Here is a 24754-nt window from a genome sequence, read left to right on the forward strand (position 1 = left end):
ACAGGAGGTATGCGGAAGAACCTGAGGAAGGATTGTTGAGGAAGAGGCGCAGCCTCCAGGCCGAATTCGACCTGGTGACCACCAGGAAGGCGGAGGTGCAGTGGAGGAAGGCCCAGGGGGCGGTCTATGAGTATGGGGAAAAGGCAAGCTGGATGCTGGCGCATCAGCTTCGGAAGCGGGACACAGCTAGGGAGATCGGGGGAGTTAAGGACAGGGGAGGGAGCGTGGTGCGGAGTGGGGTTGGCATCAATGGGGTCTTCAGGGACTTTTACGAGGAATTGTACCGATCCGAGCCCCCACAGGAGGAGGGAGGGATGGGCCGTTTCCTGGACTAATTGAGGTTTCCAAAGGTGGAAGAGGGACTGGTGGTGGGACTGGGGGCTCCGATTGGGCTGGAGGAGCTGATCAAAGGGATAGGAAGCATGCAGGCGGGGAAGGCACCGGGGTCAGACGGTTTCCCGGTCGAGTTCTATAAAAAATATATGGACCTGTTGGGCCCGCTGTTAGTTAGGACCTTTAATGAGGCAAGGGAGGGGGGGGCTTTACCCCCGACGATGTCCCGGGCACTGATCTCCTTGATTCTGAAGCGGGACAAGGATCCCCTGCAGTGTGGGTCTCACAGACCGATTTCCTTGCTAAATGTAGATGCCAAGGTGCTGGCGAAGGTCTTAGCCACGAGGATTGAGGATTGTGTGCCGCAGGTCATCCATGAAGACCAGACGGGGTTTGTGACGGGGAGACGGTTGAACGTGAATGTGCGGAGGCTTTTGAACGTTATCATGATGCCGGCGAGGGAGGGGGAGGCGGAGATAGTGGTGGCGATGGACGCTGAGAAAGCCTTCGATAGGGTAGAGTGGGGGTACCTGTGGGAGGTGCTGAAGAGGTTCGGGTTTGGGGAGGGGTTTGGGCTGTTGTATGAGGTCCCGATGGCGAGTGTGGCCACAAACAGGAGGAGGTCCGAGTACTTTCGGTTGCACCGAGGGACGAGACAGGGGTGTCCCCTGTCCCCCCTGCTCTTCGCACTGGCGATTGAACCCCTGGCTATGGCACTGAGAGAGTCGAGGAACTGGAGGGGGTTGGTGCGGGGTGGGGAGGAGCACAGGGTGTCGCTTTATGCGGACGACCTGCTGCTGTATGTGGCGGACCCGGTGGGAGGAATGCCGGAGGTAATGAGGATCCTTCGGGAATTCGGGGACTTTTCGGGGTACAAGCTCAACATGGGGAAGAGCGAGCTGTTCGTAGTTCAGCTGGGGGACCAGGAGAGGGGGATTGGCGAGCTCCCACTAAAAAGGGCGGAGAGGGGTTTCAGGTATTTGGGGGTCCAGGTGGCCAGGAGCTGGGGGGCCCTGCATAGGCTTAACTTTACAAGGCTGGTGGAGCAAATGGAGGAGGAGTTCAAGAGGTGGGACGCGTTGCCGCTGTCCCTGGCGGGTCGGGTGCACTCAATCAAAATGACGGTGATCCCAAGGTTTTTGTTCCTGTTCCAGCGCCTCCCCGTGTTTATCCCGAAGGCTTTTTTCAGGCGGGTTAACAGGAGTATAATGGGGTTTGTGTGGGCGCGAGGGACTCCGAGGGTGGGAAGGGTGTTCCTGGAGCGGAGTAGAGATAGGGGGGGGGCTGGCGCTGCCCAACCTCTGTGGGTACTACTGGGCCGCCAATGCGACAATGGTGCGCAAGTGGGTGATGGAGGGGGAGGGGGCTGCATGGAAGAGGCTGGAGACGGCGTCCTGTGTGGGTACAAGTCTGGGGGCGCTGGCAATGGCACCGCTGCCGCTCCCTCCAAGGAGGTATACCACGAGCCCGGTGGTGGTGGCGGCCCTCAAAATTTGGGGGCAGTGGAGGCGGCGTAGGGGGGAAGTTAGGGCCTCGGTGTGGACCCCATTACGGGGGAACCACCGGTTCGCCCCAGGAAGAACAGGTGGAGGGTTTTCGGGGTGGCACAGGGCAGGGATACGTAAGTTGGGGGACCTGTTTGTGGACGGGAAGTTCGCGAGCTTGGGTGAGCTGGAGGAGAAGTACGGGCTCCCCCCGGGGAACACCTTCAGGTACTTACAGGTAAGGGCGTTTGCCAGACGGCAGGTGGTGGAATTCCCGCTGCTTCAGCCACACACAGTACGGGACAGGGTGCTCTCGGGGGGGTGGGTGGGAGTGGGGAAGATCTCGGAAACTTACCAGGTGATGCAGGAGGAGGAGGAGGCCTCGGTGGTGGAGTTGAAAGGTAAGTGGGAGGAGGAGTTGGGAGAGGAGATCGAAGAGGGGACGTGGGCAGATGCCCTAGGGAGGGTGAACTCTTCCTCATTGTGCGCGAGGCTCAGCCTCATCCAGTTTAAAGTGCTGCACAGGGCACACAGGACCGGGTCAAGGATGAGCCGGCTCTTTGGGGGTGAGGACAGGTGTGTTAGGTGCTCAGGGAGCCCAGCTAATCACACCCATATGTTCTGGGCATGCCCAGCGCTGGAGGAATTTTGGAAGGGCGTAGCGAGGACGGTGTCGAGGGTGGTAGGATCCAGGGTCAAACTGGGCTGAGGGCTCGCAATATTTGGGGTGGCAGAGGAGCCGGGAGTGCAGGAGGCGAAAGAGGCTGGAATTCTGGCCTTTGCGTCCCTGGTAGCCCGGCGAAGGATTCTCCTTCAGTGGAAAGATGCGAGGCCCCCAAGCGTGGAATCCTGGATCAGCGATATGGCGGGGCTCATTAAATTGGAGAGGGTGAAATTCGCCTTGAGAGGGTCGGTACAAGGGTTCTTCAGGCGGTGGCAACCGTTCTTAGACTTTCTGGCAGAACGCTAGACATTGGTCAATGGCAGCAGCAGCTCGGGGGATGGGGGGGGTGTTTGCTGTATTTTGTTTATATTATTTACACTGGAAGGGTCTGAGGGGGTGTATACACCTGTTGTGTTAAGTCAGGGTGTTAATGTTAATTTATTATATATGTACGGGGGGGGGGGGGGGGTTTGGGGGGTTGCTTTTTTCGATTGTGTTTTGTACTTAACCCTGTTGGGTTCTTTTTTCTTTCTCATTTTGTTATCGATATTTTATGAAAACCTTTAATAAAAATTATTTTTTTTAAAAAAGATTCGGCCACCAACAGAGCTGCCTGAGATGGGCTGTAGTGGGATCGATTCCCTGATGTCCATGACCGTCATGGAACAAGCAAATCAGTTGATTCCTGTCCTGTTCAGGAACCACATAAAGGGTGTCTTTTAACACCACACCGTCATGTGTGGTCAGAGCATTTTTAAATCTCTCGTAGGGTGCTGGATATCTCCCTTTTACAATCTCCCTGAGATTACTGTCCTGCTTCTGGGCCTCCACTAGATCCTCGATCCAAGTCTGTGAGACCTGAACTGCACTCACTGGTGCACCTTCGGGGGGGTGTCCAAAGGTATCCGTGTCTGGAACCTGCCTTAGCCAGTGCGTCGGCTTTCACATTTCCGGGGGAGGGGGGGAGGAACGATGGTGACTGCGGACTGCCCCGAGGCGACGGCCCTCACACACGAGAAAGCAGTAGAGCAATTAGTTGAAAATGTTAAGACAGCTCAGCTAGCAGCCGCAGTAAGTCCTGTTCTGGGCTCGCTCTAAAATATGACGGAGCAATGGGGCTGAGGGGAGGGGTTTTCCGTCTGCGGAAACAAATCCTCTTGCTTTCCACGGGGGCAGGAATTCTGTGAGGCTGTTGCAGACATAGAGGCTGTCCGAGTATATATCTGCTGGGCTGGGGAAGGAATCTGGGTGTTCCACTATATATGCGATGGCCGCGAGCTCTGCTGCCTGCGCGCCAGGTGGCCTGGAAGTTTTAGCGATATTTCCTCAAGGGCGCGTCCCTGCGCGTCCTCGACATAAATACCGCATCCTGTTATGCGCTTCCCATCCAATACTGTGGAAGATCCATCCACATAGATCTTTGTGGGCTCACACGTGTCCGTGTGTTGGGGGCTCTGGGTTGAGCTACCTATCTTTCTGGGGGGTGTTTTCGCAATAAAGGGGCCTGTGTTGTGGTGTGGAGAGATAATCTCACATTCATGGGGGGTTCCGGGGTACTGTAGGTTGTCGGCTGAAAAGGTGTGAGTCTTTGTCCTTTTAACATTGATGTCCCGTCCCTGCGAGGGAAGGGTCCATCTCGCTGCTCTAATCTGGCTTACTGTACCGTCCTTGAGTCGTCCGTCCAGTAAAAGTTGGGTGGGGGTGTGTTCGGTGAGAATGGTGATGGGGTTCAGTCCGGTAATACATGAAAAATACTGCACTGCCCAAAATACTGCGAGCAGGTGCCTCTCACAGGCTGAAAATCCCTGCTCCACAGCATCTAAAAGTCTGGAGGTGTAAGCCACGGGCCTTAACTGGTCGTGCCGTTCCTGGAGGAGCACGGCCGAAAGGGTGCGGTCTGTGGTCGCTACCTCTATGGCGTAAGGGGAAAGCGGGTCTGGAACTTGTAGTGCGGGGGCGGCTATGAGCGCCTGTTTTAAAGATTCCACAGCATCCGTATGCTGCGGAAGCCACTCCCAGGGGGCTCCCTTCTTTAGGAGGTCTGAGAGGGGTGCTGCCTTGCTGGCGAAACTGTCAATGTGGTTTCGGCAGTAGCCAACCAGTCCTAAAAACGGCCGGAGGGCTGAAACGTTCTGGGGAAGGGACAATTGAGCAATCGAGTCAATCCTTTTATGCTCGATCTCACGTTTACCATGTGTGATAATTGTTCCCAAATATATCACCTTATCTTCCAAGACCTGGGCCTTTTTGGGGTTAACTTTACAACCAATTGAATGTAAGAGTTCCAGGAGTTCGGACAGAAGCTCGATGTGCTCTTCCTTGGTGTCTGTCTGCAGTAGTAGGTCGTCTACGTACTGGACGAGACATTCGGGGCGAGAGAATTTCGCTAGTCCATTTGCCAGCTGTCGGTGGAAAATGGAGGGGGAGTTGTGGAATCCTTGTGGCAGGCATGTCCACGTGTACTGCTGTCCTTTAAAGGTGAAGGCAAATTTGTATTGGCACGCCTTTGCCAATGGAATGGACCAGAATCCATTACTGATATCCAAAACCGTAAAGTATCGGGAATTGAGTCCCTGCTTGAGCATGGTCTCGGGACTTGTTGCTACTGTGGGGGCTGCTGCGGGGGTGACTTTGTTGAGTTCCCGATAATCGATGGTCAGTCGCCATGATCCATCGGGCTTTCTCACTGGCCAAATCGGGGCATTATTAGTGGAGGCTACTGATCTAAGTACGCCCTGCTCTAATAAGCTTTCTATTACCTTTGAGATTTCTCCCACTGCCTCTTGGGGAAATCCATACTGTTTTGGGGGTCTCGGGTCACGTCCTGTTATTTGTACGGAGCCAGGCATCCGTCCACAGTCGTGCTTGTGGGTCGCGAATGCTGCCCTGTTCTTTTGCAGAACTGCCCTAACCTGCTTGTCCGTACTAAGCGTGGTCGGGTTGAACCAAAATTCGCCTACTGCGCTAATTTTGTTGGCGTACTCTCCTATGTTGAGCGTTGCGGGGGCTCTTGCGGATTTTGTCATCTTCCAGACACACTGGTTGACTGGATCAAATGAAAGATTGTGGGAATTCATGAAATAGATTCCCAGAATGTGTTCTGCTGTGTGGGGCAGGTCAACTAAAACTACTGGGTGCTTGGTGGTGATGGTACCGATTTGAATGGGTACAGGGGCTGTGATGTGTCCCTGCTGTGAGTGGCCTGTAAAGCCGCAGAGGGTGATGGTGCCTGTAGTGGGCCACGTGTCTTTTTGGAACATGGTGGAGGAATTTATTGTGGTGCGGGACCCTCCTGTGTCCCAAAGAAATTCGATGGGCTTTCCCCGAATTTTTGCTGCAACTACCGGTCGTCCGGACCGATCCCAAAGTGTGTCGCAGACCCAACTGGGGGAGCCCGTGCACCGTCAGTCCGTTCCGGTCAAGTCCATCTGATCTGAACGGGCGCTAACGCTATGAATGGGCTCTGTCTTTTTCTTAATCAGAGTGCCCGTCTGCTGGGCTCTCTGTGGCTTTTTAGGGGCATTGCACTCTCTTGCGAAGTGTCCCAACTGTCCACAGTTGTAACACTCCTGTGACTTGGGTGGGGGGCTGTTCTTTCCTTCATTCACCCATGCGGGGTTCTGGTGTGATTTTACTGCCTGTATATCTGCGTCGGCCTGCTTTTCTTCGGGATTTTTAACAACAGGTTTGTTTTGTACAGATTGTTGAAGTTGTACAAGACATTGGTACGGCCACACTTGGAATACTGTGTGCAGTTCTGATCACCCTATTATAGAAAGGATATTATTAAACTAGAAAGAGCGCAGAAAAGATTTACTAGGACGTTGCCGGGACTTGATGGTTTGAGTTATAAGGAGAGGCTGGATAGACTGGGACTTTTTTCCCTGGAGCGTAGGAGGCTTAGGGGTGATCTTATAGAGGTCTATAAAATAATGAGGGGCATAGATAAGGTAGATAGTCAACATCTTTTCCCAAAGGTAGGGGAGTCTAAAACTAGAGGGCATAGGTTTAAGGTGAGAGGGGAGAGATTCAGAAGGGCCCAGAGGGGCAATTTCTTCACTCAGAGGGTAGTGAGTGTCTGGAATGGGCTGCCAGAGGTAGTAGTAGAGGCGGGTACAATTGTGTCTTTTAAAAAACATTTAGATAGTTACATGGGTAAGATGGGTATAGAGGGTTATGGGCCAAGTGCGGGCAACTGGGACTAGCTTAATGGTAAAAACTGGGCGGCATGGACTGGTTGGGCCGAAGGGCCTGTTTCCATGCTGTAAACTTCTATGATTCTGTGAGATTGCTCCCAAGTGCGGGACAATCTTTTCACTACCCACTTCTCGTTATGGGCCTCCTCTGAGGGATCATAACTCGCGCAAGCTTTCTGTCCTGTTTCTGTGGCATGGGAGATAAGGGTGCGGGTCCATTTGGCCATTTGTCTGGGGATAAATGGGCACGGTCTAAGTCTCCAAAGACTGCTGCAAAGTGGATCCACAGGCGTCCAGCAAACGCTGTGGGGTGCTCGGATTTCTTTTGCCTACATTTGTTGAGGCCATCTACGGGGTCACCCGGGTTATACCCGATCGCATCCAGGATCGCGGTATGCATTTCTGCAAGGGTGCCTCCTCCTACATTCTGTGGGTCGGGAAGGGCTGCTGCTACTGAAGGGTATAAACTTAAAACTGTGAGCTTTACATGTTCTCGCTCATCCAGGCCGTACATGGTCGCCTGATGCATTACTGTGGCGAAGAAATGGTGGGGGTCTGAGGTGGGGAGGAACAGTGTGATCTTATCGCACGCGTCCCGTAATTGGGTCACTGTTAAGGGGGTGGAATATAGAAATTCCGCATCGTCCGATGTGCCTGTGCGGTGGGTGGTTACTGGGTTCATTGGAGCTTGAACTATCTGCTGTGTGGGGGGTTGGGGCGCTTTCCTTTTTTGTGGCTTTCCCTGCGCACATGTTCCCTGAACATATCTGTGCGCTGTTTCGTTCAATTCTTCCCAATCAGGGCCGTCTTCCTGATCTAATTTTTCTCCAAAGGTTTCCTGGAAGCCTTTCTGAACTGAAAGCAGCGATTGCAGCTCTGCAATCTGCTTCCGGCACTTTGCGTGATCTAGCGTGCTTTGTCTTTGTTCGGTGGTGGCAGCATGGAGTGCTCTTAATGCTGCCTTTAGATCGCTACACTGTCTCTGTAATGCCTCTACCTGCTTTTCTGTTTCTTCACGTATCAGGACTGCGCGTTGCGTGTCCTGATAGGCCTTTTCGTATTGAGACTGGAAGCTGCTTAAGTGCGCCAGACAAGACTGGTGAGCCCTTTTGGCATCCTCCACCTCTCCATCTTTTGCTGCCAACTTCCTTCTCAATTCTAAATTCTCTCTTTCTACCTCGCTTACATCGACCTTACTCATTTGATGTATGCCCTCAACTTCTTTCCGGAGCGTCCTAATGACCTCCTCTGTGCCTCGCAATTGTGCCAAGCAGGACACGATTGCCATCGGCTTGTGAGCTTTCCCGAAGCTCTTTTTGTGGATCACGCTCAGGTTCTCCCACCAAGTATGTTCTATACTCCCGGGACCTGATTCCCCGTTATCACAGAATTCATTCCAAAGAGGCCATCCTTTCCCTTTGAGATACTTCCTGATTTCTTCCTCCCAAATGGGACATTGTCCCACTCTACTGCTGCTGGTCGCTGCGACCACAAATTCCTCTGGGTTCATGAGACGTTGCATTGCCTACATTGCCATCTTTCCTCTCCGAATGCTGCTCTTCAAATTTGGGACAGGGGTATTAAGGCGGTGCTGTAAATACGGATACAGCTTTCGCTACTTTCCGAAATACAGACTTCCAACAGTTTTGTCGCAACAAAAAATCTCTCAGTTTTACCTTATCGCCCTGTTAGTTACGCATGCATACACACACTTCCGAATTATGAGTATTGATCAGAACTGCTTGAACACTTGTGGTTTTCTGTTCCCAATTGGATCTCTAATTCAAATTCTTGGGTTCTCCCGGAGTGGTTATGCCACTTCTAGATCGGGTCCCGTCAGAATGTCGCCAAATAATGTTGCGAACTTTCCCCTTGGTTTAATTGCTCTGTTTTATTACCTTTGCTCTCGAGTCGCCAGGTATCTTTATGATACCGCCACGAGGTTCAAGTCCAAGTAATGATCAATAACCCAGTACACCGATTAGTAACATTTAAACCAAAGCACATTTATTATACACAGTAATCGCTACTCATGCACAAATTCTACGTCTAAGCTACTTCTACAACTAACAGGCCTATACTTAACTTCGGACTGGCCCACCAGGTCAGGGAAACAAATGGCCTTTCGTTCGGGTTCTGAGTCTGCGGGATTCGAAGTTGGTACGGATTGGTAGCTAGGAGCGCCTATCTCGTAGCGAGCGTTGAATTAAGACTTACGAGTTTGATGATCACTGGAGTCACTGCACCGGTCACGGTCAATGTCGGTTCGTGTTGCTGGGTGACCCGGGCAGGACGCAGAGGTAAAGAGAGCGATTTGAACTTGGGGATCAATTCTTATAGTCCCCAGGGGCTTCCCGCCTTTCGGGGCAGACCCTGTACCTGATCCCAAGTGATTGGACTTTGTCCCAATCGCTTGGTTCGATTTTCTCCAATACTGGAGCGGTTCCCTGATCGATGGGCGGTCTTGAGGTGCTCGTTCACCTCCTTTGTTTTGGCCCCTGCTGGCGCCGAGGAGTCTGGCTTTGCTTTGTGTGTCCAAAATGTTACTTATTGTTCCCGGGGACTGCTCATCAGTATGCAGATGGCTGCTACTTTGTTATGCTGATGGTCGCTGGTATCGATGTTGTCTGGTTTTTGCAGAGGTAAATACACAGCAAACCTGCAGCTGCTGGTTTCTGTCTATGTTGGCTGACTTTCCCATCAGCCTTTGTCGTTCGCCATTTTAAATCAGGAGTTGGCCAATTTAGGTGGCTACAAAGGTTAAGAGCGATGGCCAAAAGGTCAGCTTGGCGTTTGAAGGTTGGAGCAGGCGACAAGAAAAAACTTGAATTTATAAAGAATCTTAGCGCCAAAGAGCTTCACATCCAATTAATGACTTTGAAGTGCAGCTACTGTTGTTATGTAGGAAACACAGCAGTCAATTTGCGCACAGCAAGCTCCCACAAACACCAAGCGAGACAAATTACCAGTTAATCTATTGTTGGTAGTGCTTGAATGAGGAATAACAAATGTCTTTAAATTTGAGTGCTTTTCCATTTACCGGAATAACCCGACCAGGGCCTTGATTTGACGTTTTGGCCAAACGTTCAATGAGAAATGAGTGGTTGGGAGCATTTTCCAGAATGTGGGGCCAGTACAACTGAACGCAAAGTGCTTAAGTCAGAACAGAGGGAAAGTTCGAAGGCATAGGGCTGGAGAAGGCAGCGGAGGTAGAATGGAGTGAAGCGATTGAGGGACATGGAGTCAAAGGACGTCAACAAGGATGGAGTAACAGGAGAGTGGGATACGTAAGTCAGAAATAGGAAAGGAGCAGTCACCTTGTTAGGAGTTTTCTATAGGCCCCCCAATAGTGGCAGAGATGTGGAGGAACAGATTGGGAAACAGATTTTGGAAAGGTGCAGAAGTCACAGGGTAGTAGTCATGGGTGACTTTAACTTCCCAAATATTGAGTGGAAACTCTTTAGATCAAATAGTTTGGATGGGGTGGTGTTTGTGCAGTGTGTCCAGGAAGCTTTTCTAACACAGTATGTAGATTGTCCGACCAGAGGAGGGGCAATATTGGATTTAGTACTGGGTAATGAACCAGGGCAAGTGATAGATTTGTTAGTGGGGGAGCATTTTGGAGATAGTGACCACAATTCTGTGACTTTCACTTTAGTAATGGAGAGGGATAGGTACGTGCAACAGGGCAAGGTTTACAATTGGGGGAAGAGTAAATACGATGTTGTCAGACAAGAATTGAAGTGCATAAGTTGGGAACATAGGCTGGCAGGGAAGGACACAAGTGAAATGTGGAACTTGTTCAAGGAACAGGTGCTACGTGTCCTTGATATGTATGTCCCTGTCAGGCAGGGAAGAGATGGTCGAGTGAGGGAACCATGGTTGACAAGAGAGGTTGGATGTCTTGTTAAGAGGAAAAAGGTGACTTATGTAAGGCTGAGGAAACAAGGTTCAGACAGGGCATTGGAGGGATACAAGATAGCCAGGAGGGAACTGAAGAAAGGGATTAGTAGAGCTAAGAGAGGGCATGAACAATCTTTGGCGGGTAGGATCAAGGAAAACCCCAAGGCCTTTTACACATATGTGAGAAATATGAGAATGACTAGAGCGAGGGTAGGTCCGATCAAGGACAGTAGCGGGAGATTGTGTATTGAGTCTGAAGAGATAGGAGAGGTCTTGAACGAGTACTTTTCTTCTGTATTTACAAATGAGAGGGGCGATATTGTTGGAGAGGACAGTGTGAAACCGATTGGTAAGCTCGAGGAAATACTTGTTAGGAAGGAAGATGTGTTGGGCATTTTGAAAAACTTGAGGATAGACAAGTCCCCCGGGCCTGACGGGATATATCCAAGGATTCTATGGGAAGCAAGAGATGAAATTGCAGAGCCGTTGGCAATGATCTTTTCGTCCTCACTGTCAACAGGGGTGGTACCAGGGGATTGGAGAGTGGCGAATGTCGTGCCCCTGTTCAAAAAAGGGACTAGGGATAACCCTGGGAATTACAGGCCAGTTAGTCTTACTTCGGTGGTAGGCAAAGTCATGGAAAGGGTACTGATGGATAGGATTTCTGAGCATCTGGAAAGACACTGCTTGGTTAGGGATAGTCAGCACGGATTTCTGAGGGGTAGGTCTTGCCTTACAAGTCTTATTGAATTCTTTGAGGAGGTGACCAAGCATGTGGATGAAGGTAAAGCAGTGGATGTAGTGTACATGGATTTTAGTAAGGCATTTGATAAGGTTCCCCATGGTAGGCTTGTGCAGAAAGTAAGGAGGCATGGGATAGTGGGAAATTTGGCCAGTTGGATAACGAACTGGCTAACCGCTAGAAGTCAGAGAGTGGTGGTGGATGGCAAATATTCAGCCTGGATCCCAGTTACCAGTGGCGTACCGCAGGGATCAGTTCTGGGTCCTCTGCTGTTTGTGATTTTCATTAATGACTTGGATGAGGGAGTTGAAGGGTGGGTCAGTAAATTTGCAGACGATACGAAGATTGGTGGAGTTGCGGACAGTAAGGAGGGCTGTTGTCAGCTGCAAAGAGACATAGATAGGATGCAGAGCTGGGCTGAGAAGTGGTAGATGGAGTTTAACCCTGAAAAGTGTGAGGTTGTCCATTTTGGAAGGACAAATATGAATGCGGAATACAGGGTTAACGGTAGAGTTCTTGGCAATGTGGAGGAGCAGAGAGATCTTGGGGTCTATGTTCATTCATCTTTGAAAGTTGCCACTCAAGTGGATAGAGCTGTGAAGAAGGCCTATGGTGTGCTCGCGTTTATTAACGGAGGGATTGAATTGAAGAGCCGTGAGGTGACGATGCAGCTGTACAAAACTTTGGTAAGGCCACATTTGGAGTACTGTGTACAGTTCTGGTCGCCTCATTTTAGGAAGGATGTGGAAGCTTTGGAAAGGGTGCAAAGAAGATTTACCAGGATGATGCCTGGAATGGAGAGTAGGTCTTACGAGGAAAGGTGGAGGGTGCTAGGACTTTTCTCATTAGAACGGAGAAGGATGAGGGGCGACTTGATAGAGGTTTATAAGATGATCAGGGGAATAGATAGAGTGGACGGTCAGAGACTTTTTCCCCGGGTGGAACGAACCATTAGAAGGGGACATAAATTTAAGGTGAAAGGTGGAAGATATAGGAGGGATATCAGAGGTAGGTTCTTTACCCAGAGAGTAGTGGGGGCATGGAATGCACTGCCTGTGGAAGTAGTTGAGTCGGAAACGTTAGGGACCTTCAAGCAGCTATTGGATAGGTACATGGATTACGGTAAAATGATATAGTGCAGATTTATTTGTTCTTAAGGGCAGCACGGTAGCATTGTGGATAGCACAATTGCTTCACAGCTCCAGGGTCCCAGGTTCGATTCCGGCTTGGGTCACTGTCTGTGCGGAGTCTGCCCGTGTCTGCGTGGGTTTCCTCCGGGTGCTCCGGTTTCCTCCCACAGTCCAAAGATGTGCAGGTTAGGTGAATTGGCCAATGATAAATTGCCCTTAATGTCCAAAATTGCCCTTGGTGTTGGGTGGAGGTGTTGAGTTTGGGTAGGGTGCTCTTTCCAAGAGCCGGTGCAGACTCAAAGGGCCGAATGGCCTCCTTCTGCACTGTAAATTCAATGATAATCTATGATTAACCTAGGACAAAGGTTCGGCACAACATCGTGGGCTGAAGGGCCTGTTCTGTGCTGTATTTTCTATGTTCTATGTAAGCAGCAGAGGTGGAAGAATATCGAGCAAGACGGCCAACAAAACGACCATTAGAGAAGGAGCAGGTAATGTAGCACGGAAAAAGCTTTTAGCAATGGTGAATGATATTGTGGAGGTGAAACGTGAATGGATAAGATAAATATTCAGTAGTTTTAAACTAATATATGTAGCCATGGAACATTGAGAAGCAGTCTGCAAGTCCATTTGTCAGGAGGGTGTGGGAGACAGTCACTTGCTCTCAGACAGTGGCTTGTTCAAGAGCAACATAGGCAAAGGTCAAGGAACAGGTCACCTTGTCCTTTCCACGGAGCGGAACAGTAAGTTAAAACTGTTCGTGAGTAAATATATATATTCTGAATCCACAAGATGCATATACGGAGGATTAATAGATACAGTACTATTGATTCCCTGATCTACGGAAACACTCTGTCGACCCCATCAAACCCCTTCAGAATTTTGGCGGTTTCAATGGTTTCAATCTCTTATTCTTTTAAAATCCAGAGAATATCGACCCAATTTACTCAGCCGCGCATCATAGAACAACCCCCTCATCCCATGGACCAATTTTGTGACCCTTCGCTGTACCACCTCCAATGCAAGTGTATCCTTTCTGAAACGTGGAGATCAAAACTGCAGCCAGTAATCCAGATGTGGTCTCACCAAAACCCTGTAAAGACTTCTTTATTCCTGTTCTCCAATCTCCTTGCAATAAAGGCCAACCCGCCACTTGCCTTCCGAATGGCTTGCGACACCTGCATGCTGACTTTCTGCTGTACAAGTCTTTTTGAACATCAACACTTACAAGTTTTGCGCATTTTAAAAAAGATTCTGCTTTTCTATTCTTAAGACCAAAATGAATAACCTCACACTTCCCCACATTATACGCCATCCGCCATGTTGTTGCCCACTCACCTAACGTGTCTCTTTGCAGCCTCTCTGTGTCCTCCCCATAGCTCACCTTTCTACCTCGTTGACTATCATCAGCAAACTTAGATGCATTACTGTCTGTCTCTGCATCGAAGTCATTAATATCGATTGTAAATGGCTGAGGCCCCAGATTTGATCCTTAGGGCACTCCACTATTCACTGCCTGCCAAATTTTAAAAGCCCCATTTATGCCCACTCTCTATTTTCTATCCATTAACCAATCCTCTATCTATGCAAATATATGGGGCGGGATTCTCCACTCCCACGCCGAAGTGGTCGCGCCGTCGTGAACGCCGTCGAGGTTCACGACGGCGCGGAACGGCCCCGGTCCCGACCGATTCAAGCCCTGACAATGGGCCAGTATCGGGGCCGCGCCATCTACCCGCGCCAGGCCTTGTCGCCCACCTAAAAGCGGCGCCGCATAGATGACGCGTCCGGCGCCACATAGCGGACGTCATCCGCGCATGCGTGGTTGCCGTCCTCTCTAAATCCGCCCCGCAAGAAGATGGGGGACGGATCTTGCGGGGCCGCGGAAGGAAGGAGGTCCTCCTTCAGAGAGGACGGCCCGACGATCGGTGGGCACCGATCGCGGGCCACCCCACATTCCAGGTAAAGCCCGGTGCAGGATCCCCCCTCGCCCCCCCCCCCCCCCCCCCCCCCCACAGGCCGCCCCCCCCCAGCGTTCACGCACCGCCCACGACTGCAGCGACCAGGTGTGGACGGCGCCGGGGGGAACCCGCCGTTTTGGCCTGGCCACTCGGCCCATCCGGGCCTCAGAATAGCGGGGGTGCCGGAGAATCGCCATTTTGGGTGTCTCCGGCGATTCTCCGGCCTGCGGCCCGCGAAACTCGACCGGGCCGTTCCCGCCGCTTGGGAGAATTGCGGGAGGGCGTCGGACCGGCGTCCCCGGAAATTTTGGCGGCCCAGGCGATTCTCCCAACCGGCGTGGGAGTGGAGAACCGCACCCATTATTCCCCAATTTTACCTATTAACCTTTTTTGTCAAACAAAATTTCCCTTCAGTAAAGCCATGTTTACTTGTTCTAATCATACTCTGTTTTTCTACGTGTTTTTTTTTTAAATTTTAGAGTGCCCAATTCATTTTTTCCAATTAAGGGGCAATTTATCGTGGCCAATCCACGTACCCTGCACATCTTTGGGTTGTGGGGGTGAGACCCACGCAAACACGGGGAGAATGTGCAAACTCCACACGGACAGTAACCCAGAGCCGGGATCGAACCCGGGACCTCGGCGCCATGAGGCAGCAGTGCTAACCACTGTGCCACCGTGCTGCCCCCTTCTAAGTGTATTGTTAAGACTCATTTAATAATAGATTCCAGCATTTTCCCAACAACTGATGTTACGATAACTTGCCTTGTAGTTCACTCTCTCCATCCTTTAGCGTGGGATATCGAGTCGTTTGTCCACTCTGTATACATTGCGATTTTTGTGGCAAACATGTCAAAAAGAAACTTATTACAGGTACCCTTGATTTATTATTCAGTGATACATCTTACTTTTCTAGCCATTTTATTATCTTTAAACTATAGCCAGTCTACGCTAATCTAATATTATCCATAACTTTCTGAGTGAGTAATGGATGGTTCTTTCTTGCTGAGGTTTTGTCTTTCAATGGAATTGATCTCGTTCTCCCCTCATAACTCTGTCATTAGCTTTATTTAAGTTGAAGATTTTTGATTGTGATTGGAATATGTCACTTTCAGACTTGGCTGTATGTGAGCTCAGATCATTGACGGTACCAGGACAGGTGGAGAGAGCAGTTAGTGAAGGATATGGGATTTTGGGCTTTATTAATAGTGGCAGAGGGGCAGCCCGGGGGCGCAGTGGGTTAGCCCTGCTGCCTCACGGCGCCGAGGTCCCAGGTTCGATCCCGGCTCTGGGTCACTGTCCGTGTGGAGTTTGCACATTCTCCCTGTGTCTGCGTGGGTCTCACCCCCACAACCCAAAGATGTGCAGGGTAGGTGGATTGGCCGCGCTAAACTGGCTCTTAATTGGAAAAAAATAATTGGGTCCTCTAAAATTACCAAAAAAAGAAAAAAATAACAAGGGCAGAGAGTACAAGAACAAGGAGGCTATGCTGAACTTGTAGAAGACAGTAGTCAGACCTCAGCTGTAATATTATAGAATCATAGAATCATAGAAGTTTACAGCATGGAAACAGGCCCTTCGGCCCAACCAGTCCATGCCGCCCAGTTTTTACCATTAAGCTAGTCCCAGTTGCCCGCACTTGGCCCATAACCCTCTATACCCATCTTACCCATGTAACCATCTAAATGCTTTTTGAAAGACACAATTGTACCCGCCTCTACTACTACCTCTGGCAGCCCATTCCAGACACTCACTACCCTCTGAGTGAAGAAATTGCCCCTCTGGGCCCTTCTGAATCTCTCCCCTCTCACCTTAAACCTATGCCCTCTAGTTTTAGACTCCCCTACCTTTGGGAAAAGATGTTGACTATCTACCTTATCTATGCCCCTCATTATTTTATAGACCTCTATAAGATCACCCCTAAGCCTCCTACGCTCCAGGGAAAAAAGTCCCAGTCTATCCAGCCTCTCCTTATAACTCAAACCATCAAGTCCCGGCAACATCCTAGTAAATCTTTTCTGCACTCTTTCTAGTTTAATAATATCCTTTCTATAATAGGGTGACCAGAACTGCACACAGTATTCCAAGTGTGGCCGTACCAATGTCTTGTACAACTTCAACAAGACGTCCCAACTCCTATATTCAATGTTCTGACCAATGAAACCAAGCATGCCGAATGCCTTCTTCACCACCCTGTCCACCTGCGACTCCACCTTCAAGGAGCTATGAACCTGTACTCCTAGATCTCTTTGTTCTATAACTCTCCCCAACGCCATACCATTAACTGAGTAGGTCCTGGCCTGATTCGATCTGCCAAAATGCATCACCTCACATTTATCTAAATTAAACTCCATCTGCCATTCGTCGGCCCACTGGCCTAATTGATCAAGATCCCGTTGCAATCCTAGATAACCTTCTTCACTATCCACTGTGCCACCAATCTTGGTGTCATCTGCAAACTTACTAACCATGCCTCCTAAATTCTCATCCAAATCATTAATATAAATCACAAATAACAGTGGACCCAGCACCGATCCCTGAGGCACACCACTGGTCACAGGCCTCCAGTTTGAAAAACAACCCTCTACAACCACCCTCTGCCTTCTGTCGTCCAGCCAATTTTGAATCCAATTGGCAACCTCACCCTGGATCCCGTGAGCTTTAACCTTCTGCAACAACCTACCATGCGGTACCTTGTCAAAGGCTTTGCTAAAGTCCATGTAGACAACGTCTACTGCACTGCCCTCGTCTACCTTCTTGGTCACTCCCTCAAAAAACTCAATCAAATTTGTGAGACATGATTTTCCACGCACAAAGCCATGCTGACTGCCCCGAATCAGTCCTTGCCTCTCTAAATGCTTGTAGATCCTGTCTCTCAGAATACCTTCTAGCAACTTACCTACTACAGACGTTAGGCTCACCGGTCTGTAGTTCCCAGGCTTTTCCCTGCTGCCCTTCTTAAACAAGGGCACAACATTCGCCACTCTCCAATCTTCAGGCACCTCACCTGTGGCTGCCGATGATTCAAATATCTCGGTTAGGGGACCCGCAATTTCCTCCCTAGCCTCCCACAACATCCTGGGATACATTTCATCAGGTCCCGGGGATTTATCTACCTTGATGCGCTTTAAGACTTCCAGCACCTCCTCGTCTGTAATATGCACACTTCTCAAGACATCACTATTTATTTCCCTTAGTTTCCTAACATCCATGCCTTTCTCCACCGTGAATACCGATGAGAAATATTCATTCAGGATCTCACCCAACTCTTGTGGCTCTGCACATAGATGCCCTTGTTGATCCTTAAGAGGCCCTACTCTGTCCCTAGTTACTCTTTTCCCCTTTATGTATCTGTAGAATCTCTTTGGATTCTCCCTTGCATTATTTGCCAAAGCAATTTCATGTCCCCTTTTTGCCCTCCTGATTTCCCTCTTAACTCTATTTCGACAATCTCTATACTCTTCAAGGGATCTACTTGATCCCAGTTGCTTATGTACGTCATATGCCTCCTTCTTCTTTTTGACCAGAGTCTCAATATCTCGAGTCATCCAGGGTTCCCTACTTCTACCAGCCTTGCCCTTCACTCTAAAGGGAATGTGCTTACCCTGCACCCTGGTTAACACATTTTTAAAAGCCTCCCATTTACCAGCCGTCCCTTTGTCTGCCAATAGTCTCCCCCAATCTACCTCTGCAAGTTCCTGTCTGATACCATCAAAATTGGCCTTGCCCCAATTAAGAATTTTAACTCTTGGGCCAGACCTATCATTCTCCATAGCTATCTTAAAACTAATGGAATTATGGTCACTTGTCCCAAAGTGATCCCTCACTAGCACTTCTATCACTTGCCCTTCCTTATTTCCCAAGACGAGGTCAAGTTTTGCCCCCTCTCTAGTCGGTCCATCCACATACTGAATGAGAAATTCCTCCTGAATACACTCAACAAATTTCCCTCCATCCAAGCCCCTAATGCTATGGCTGTCCCAGTCAATGTTGGGAAAGTTAAAGTCCCCTACTACTACCACCCTATTATTCTTGCAGCTATCTGTAATCTCCTTACATATTTGCTCCTCAATTTCCCGCTGACTATTTGGGGGCCTGTAGTACAGTCCTACCAAGGTGATCTCTCCCTTCTTATTTTTCAGTTCCACCCATATAGACTCAGTGGGCGAACCCTCGGATATATCCCCTCTAAGTACTGCCGTGATGTTCTCCCTAATCAAAAACGCCACTCCCCCTCCTCTCTTACCTCCTGTTCTATCCTTTCTATAGCATCTGTACCCCGGAACATTGAGCTGCCAGTCCTGCCCCTCCCTTAGCCATGTTTCAGTCATAGCTATAATATCCCAGTCCCATGTGCCCGTCCATGCCCTGAGTTCATCCGCTTTGCCCGTCAGGCCCCTGGCATTGAAATAAATGCAGTTTAATGTAGACCTTCCTTGCTCTCTGCCCTGCTTTCTCTGGTCATGCTTTACACGCTCTCCCTTCCTGCCTTTTGTTTCTGTCCCCACTGACTTCCTACATCGGTTCCCATCCCCCTGCCACATTAGTTTAAACCCGCCCAAACTGCACTAGCAAACACACCCCCGAGAACATTGGTTCCGGTCCCACCCAGATGCAGACCGTCCGATTTGTACAGGTCCCACCTCCCCCAGAATCGGTCCCAATGTCCCAGGAATTTGAAACCCTCCCTCTTGCACCATCTCTCAAGCCACGTATTCATCCTAGCTATCCTGTGGACAGTTCTGGGCGCCACACTATAGGAAGGACGTGAACACGTTGGAGCGAGTGCAGAAGAGGTTTACAAGAATGGTTCCAGTGATGAGGATAGATTGGAGAGATTGGGACTGTTCTCCTTGGAGAGAAGAAGGCTGAGAGGAGATTTGATAGAGGTGTTCAAAATCAGGGGGGGGGTTGCTGCTGGATAGAGCAGATAGGGAGACAGTCCCACTCATAAAAGGATCAAGAACAAGAGGGCCCAGATTTTAAGTGGTTTTGCAAAAGAAGCAGATGGGATGTGAATGAGACCTTTTCCACACAGCGAGTGGTTCAGGGTCTGGAATGCGCTGTGGAAGATGGTGCTCTGCGCTCTGGGGACCCTACCACCACCGCCAAAGATCAGTGCACGTCTTTGCCAGGGGTCCGAGAGCCCACCTAAATGACCGAGGTCAGGAATTCGGCTGGGGTCAGGAGGGCAACACGGAGGTACACAGAGGTTGCAGCCTGCCTGCCTCACGTTCCCCAATGGGAAAATGGGTCAATTCACTCCCTCCGACTTCCAGCTGTTTTTGGATAGGGCTCAGGAACAACCATACAGACCAGGAAACTGCCAGGGTTAGGCTTTTAGCTGATTGTAGCTGGGGGTTATTTGATTTGGCCTCAGTGCCTCCAGTTTCCAGCAACCCTTTCAACAAATGCACATGTGAATGAGGAACCTGACAGAATGAAACTCATCTGTGATTGCCACTTCCGTCTTGGCTCACACTCTGGCAGCAGCTCGCACCATTTCCAGCTTCACCCCAGCCAGCAGCCAACATCTTCCACAGAGGAAGGAGCAAAGAAAATTCACAAAGAAAGATCGGTTGAAAATATATAAATATGGCATCATTATGGTTTGGGAAGTTTCTGAGCAGATTCAGCGCCTGTACCAGCCCGTGTGGACATCCAGTTTACAACGTGTTAATAAATATTGAACAAAGCCACATTTCCTATCATCATGCCTTTACATTTTGCCAGATTGCTGATGCCTTTAACATGGTACCAAGCGGCTTTCAGAAGCAGAGACCTCCTGCATACTATTGTCACTTCAGATGGAATGCAATTTACTCACGTTCTCAAAGATGTCCACATCTTTTTATGGATTTTGCAAGCGCTCTGTCACAATTTCTCAAACACTGTACCCAAACTATTGGTATTATTGTGGGCTGTGGCTGGTTTAGCACAGGGCTAAATCGCTGGCTTTGAAAGCAGACCAAGGCAGGCCTGCAGCACGGTTCAGTTCCCGTACCACCCTCCCCGAACAGGCGCCAGAATGTGGCGACTAGGGGCTTTTCACAGTAACTTCATTTGAAGCCTACTTGTGACAATAAGCCATTTTCTTTTCATGTTTGTTATCATCTTAGTTGCCAAGATAGATTAAATAAACTGGGGCTCGGGGCTGCACGGTGGGGCAGTGGTTAGCACTGCTGCCTTATTGGGCTGAGGACCCGGGAACGAATCCCGGCCCCGGGCCACTGTCCGTGTGGAGTTTGCACATTCTCCCCGTGTCTGCGTGGGTTTCACCCCCACAACCCAAAGATGTGCAGGGTAGGTGAATTGGCCACGCTGAATTGCCCCTTAATTGGGAATAAAAATAATTGGGTGCTCTAAATTTATTTATTTTTAAACTGGGGCTCTACAGTTTAGGGAAGTTTAGACTTAGGAGTGGGTCTGATGAAGATTTCTAAGTGATGATACGTCAAAGTACTGGAGACGTACCATCAGTGGTCCTTCTCAAAATCTGGTGGCCTCTTGCAAGCCAACTCTGCCTAGCTGCATGTGTAGTTCATTTGCCTGACACCAGACTATCAAAGCAACTGTTATATCAGAACTCAGTCACAGCAGAAGACTCCCAAGAGGACAGCGGGAATGCTTTAGGGATGATTTCAAAGCATCCCTGAAGAGATCAGATATCCTAGCCGGCTCTTAGCGACCAAAATGGAGACGGCTCGTTCAGGAAGTCGCCGAACACAGCAAGAGGCTTCACCAGGAATGTGCAGAGGTGAAATTGAGGCATTGAGGAAGTGCATGAACTCCCAACAAGCCATCCATCCGACCCTGCATGTGGCAAAGTCTGCAGATCGCTCATATCAGCCATCCCAGAACCCATCAAACCGGCATAGAAGCTCCTTGATCCTGAAGGAGTGGCTAAAAAGACGATAAAATGATGAAGGGAATAAGTGTACAGTAAAGTCCGTTCACGCTGCACCCGTGAAAAGTGTAAAGAGCTGAGCTGCCCCAACTGATTGTCGAGAGATTTGCACCTCAAATCCACATTCGCACCTACCCCAATATTATTTTACCCCCCCCCCCGCTTATCTAGGATCTATTTTCCTCTGCCCTAAAGATATTCAAAGACTCTGCCTTTCGATGAAGAGCTCCAACTCAAAATCCTCAGAGAAAAAAATGTCTCCTCATCTCCGTCTTAAATGGGTGATACATTTTTAAACTGTGCGCCCCCCCCCTCCCCCCCCCCCCCGCCCAGTTCTAGATTCTCCCACAAGAGGAAACATCCCACACCCACCTTGTCAAGAACCCTCTGGATCTTAAAGGTTTCAATCAAGTCGCCTCTCCTGAACTCCAGCAGATACAAGCTTAGCCTGTCTAACTTTTCCTTGTAAGACAACCCACCCGCTCCTGGTATTAGTCTGGTAAACCTTCTCTGAACTGCTTCCAATGCATTTACATCCTTCCATCGATAAGGAGACCAATACCGCCTAGAATACTCCAGCTGTGGTCTCACCAACACCCCAGACAACTGAAGCAATAACCTTGCTATTCTTGTAATCAATTAGAGTCATAGAGTTTTACAGCACAGAAAGAGGCTCTTTGGTCCATCCTGTGTGTGCTGGCCATCGAGCCCCTATCTAGTCTAATCCCATATCCCAGCACTCGGTCTGTAGCCATGTCTGTTGTGGGTGTTTCGAGAGCTCATCTAAATGCTTCTTAATTGTTGTTGGAGTTCCGCTCCCCGCCCCGCGTCTACCACTCTTTCAGGAAGTGAGTTCCAGATTCCTCCTAGCCTCTGGGTGATAAAGGTCCTCACATCCCCTCGAAATCTCCCTCCCTTACCTCAAATCTCTGTCCCCTGGTTATTGACCCCTCTATTAAAGGGAAAATGCTCCTTCCTCTCCACCCTATCTATGTCCCTCATAATTCTGTCCACCTCACATTCTAGCCGTGTTTGCGTGGGTTTCACCCCCACAACCCAAAGACGTGCAGGGTAGAACATAGAACATTACAGCGCAGTACAGGCCCTTCGGCCCTCGATGTTGCGCCGACCTGTGAGACCACTCTAAAGCCCATCTACACTATTCCCTTATCGTCCATATGTCTATCCAATGACCATTTAAATACCCTTAGTGTTGGCGAGTCCACTACTGTTACAGGCAGGGCATTCCACACCCTTACTACTCTGAGTAAAGAACCTACCTCTGACATCTGTCCTATATCTATCTCCCGTCAATTTAAAGCTATGTCCCCTCATGCTAGACATCACCATCCGAGGAGAAAGGCTCTCACTGTCCACCCTATCCAATCCTCTGATCATCCTGTATGCCTCAATTAAGTCACCTCTTAACCTTCTTCTCTCTAACGAAAGCAGTCTCAAGTCCCTCAGCCTTCCCTCATAAGATCTTCCCTCCATACCAGGCAACATTCTGGTAAATCTCCTCTGCACCCTTTCCAATGCTGCCACATCCTTCCTATATTGCGGCAACCAGAATTGCACGCAATACTCCAAATGCGGCCGCACTAGAGTTTTGTACAGCTGCAACATGACCTCATGGCTCCGAAACTCAATCCCTCTACCAATAAAAGCTAACACACCGTACACCTTCTTAACAACCCTCTCAACCTGGGTGGCAACTTTCAGGGATCTATGTACATGGACACCGAGATCTCTCTGCTCATCCACACTACCAAGGCTCTTACCATTAGCCCAGTACTCTGTCTTCCTGTTATTCCTTCCAAAATGAATCACCTCACACTTTTCTGCATTAAACTCCATTTGCCACCTCTCAGCCCAGCGCTGCAGCTTATCTATGTCCCTCTGTAACTTGTAACATCGTTCCGCACTGTCCACAACTCCACCGACTTTAGTGTCATCGGCAAATTTACTCACCCATCCTTCTATGCCCTCCTCCAGGTCATTTATAAAAATGACAAACAGCAGTGGCCCCAAGACAGATCCTTGTGGTACACCACTTGTAACTGGACTCCAGTCTGAACATTTCCCATCAACCACCACCCTTTGTCTTCTTCCAGCTAGCCAATTTCTGATCCAAACTGCTAAATCATCCTGAATCCCATGCCTCCGTATTTTCTACAGTAGCCTACCGTGGGGAACCTTATCAAACGCTTTATTGAAATCCATATACACCACATCAACTGCTTTACCCTCATCCACCTGTTTGGTCACCTTCTCAAAGAACTCAATAAGGTTTGTGAGGCACGACCTACCCTTCACAAAACCGTGTTGACTATCTCTAATCAAATTATTCCTTTCTAGATTATTACAAATCCTATCTCTTATAAACCTTTCCAAGACTTTGCCCACAACAGAAGTAAGGCTCACTGGTCTATAGTTACCGGGGTTGTCTCTACTCCCCTTCTTGAACAAGAGGACAACATTTGCTATCCTCCAGTCTTCTGGCACTATTCCTGTAGACAAAGATGACTTAAAGATCAAAGCCAAAGGCTCAGCAATCACCTCCCTAGCTTCCCAGAGAATCCGAGGATAAATCCCATCCGGCCCAGGGGACTTATCTATTTTCACACTTTCCACAATTGCTAACACCTCCTCCTTATGAACCTCAAGCCCTTCTAGTCTAGTAGCCTGAATCTCAGTATTCTCCTCGACAACATTGTCTTTTTCCTGTGTGAATAATGACGAAAAATATTCATTTAGCACCTCTCCTATCTCCTCGGACTCCACGCACAACTTCCCACTACTGTCCTTGACTGGCCCTACTCTTACCCTAGTCATTTGTTTATTCCTGACATATCTATAGAAGGTGGATTGGCCATGCTAAATTGCCCCTTAATTGGGGAAAAAAATGAATTTGGTACTCATTTAAAAAAAACCTAAAATAATAATTCTGTCCACCTTAATCAGGTGCCCCCTCAGCCTTCTCTGCTCTCAGGAGAGCCACCCTAACCCATGCAGCCTCTCTTGACAGCTGAAACGCTCCATCCCAGGCAATATCCCGGTGAATCTCCTCTGTACCCTCTCCAGTGCAATCGCATCCTCACTATTAACTTTGCTAGCTACTTGACGCACGTGGTAAATTGCTCACAGGTGGTTAATTATTTTTTAAAGCTTATTATTTTTTGAGCAGGACATTTTCCCTTCCGTGCACAGTATGAATGCATCTCTATTTATAGAGTGTTTGGAATAAAGTGAGACACTATAATATAGGAGCACCTGTTGGTCACTCTTCACAGCCTCGGGCTAACGATTATGTATGTGGAATTCACTCTTGTCCCTTCATTAAACCGACCCCAACACAACAAAGATAAAGTGACCCAGACACTCAGTTTCCCCAATTGCTTCCGATAGCTTCAGAAAGTTCACGCTGTCGAGAT

The 24754-nt window shown here is 49.3% G+C and overlaps 1 protein-coding gene across 3 annotated transcripts in view; it reads right to left on the minus strand.

Annotated features, from left to right (window-relative positions):
* The window catches only part of LOC140405387 (glutaminase kidney isoform, mitochondrial-like), a 121171-nt gene that overhangs the window by 95624 nt on the left and 793 nt on the right, over window positions 1-24754 (minus strand). The gene's annotated exons all lie outside the window — the stretch shown is intronic.

Source organism: Scyliorhinus torazame, chromosome X (assembly GCF_047496885.1).
Source record: "Scyliorhinus torazame isolate Kashiwa2021f chromosome X, sScyTor2.1, whole genome shotgun sequence".
NCBI classification, from domain to species: Eukaryota; Metazoa; Chordata; class Chondrichthyes; order Carcharhiniformes; family Scyliorhinidae; genus Scyliorhinus; species Scyliorhinus torazame.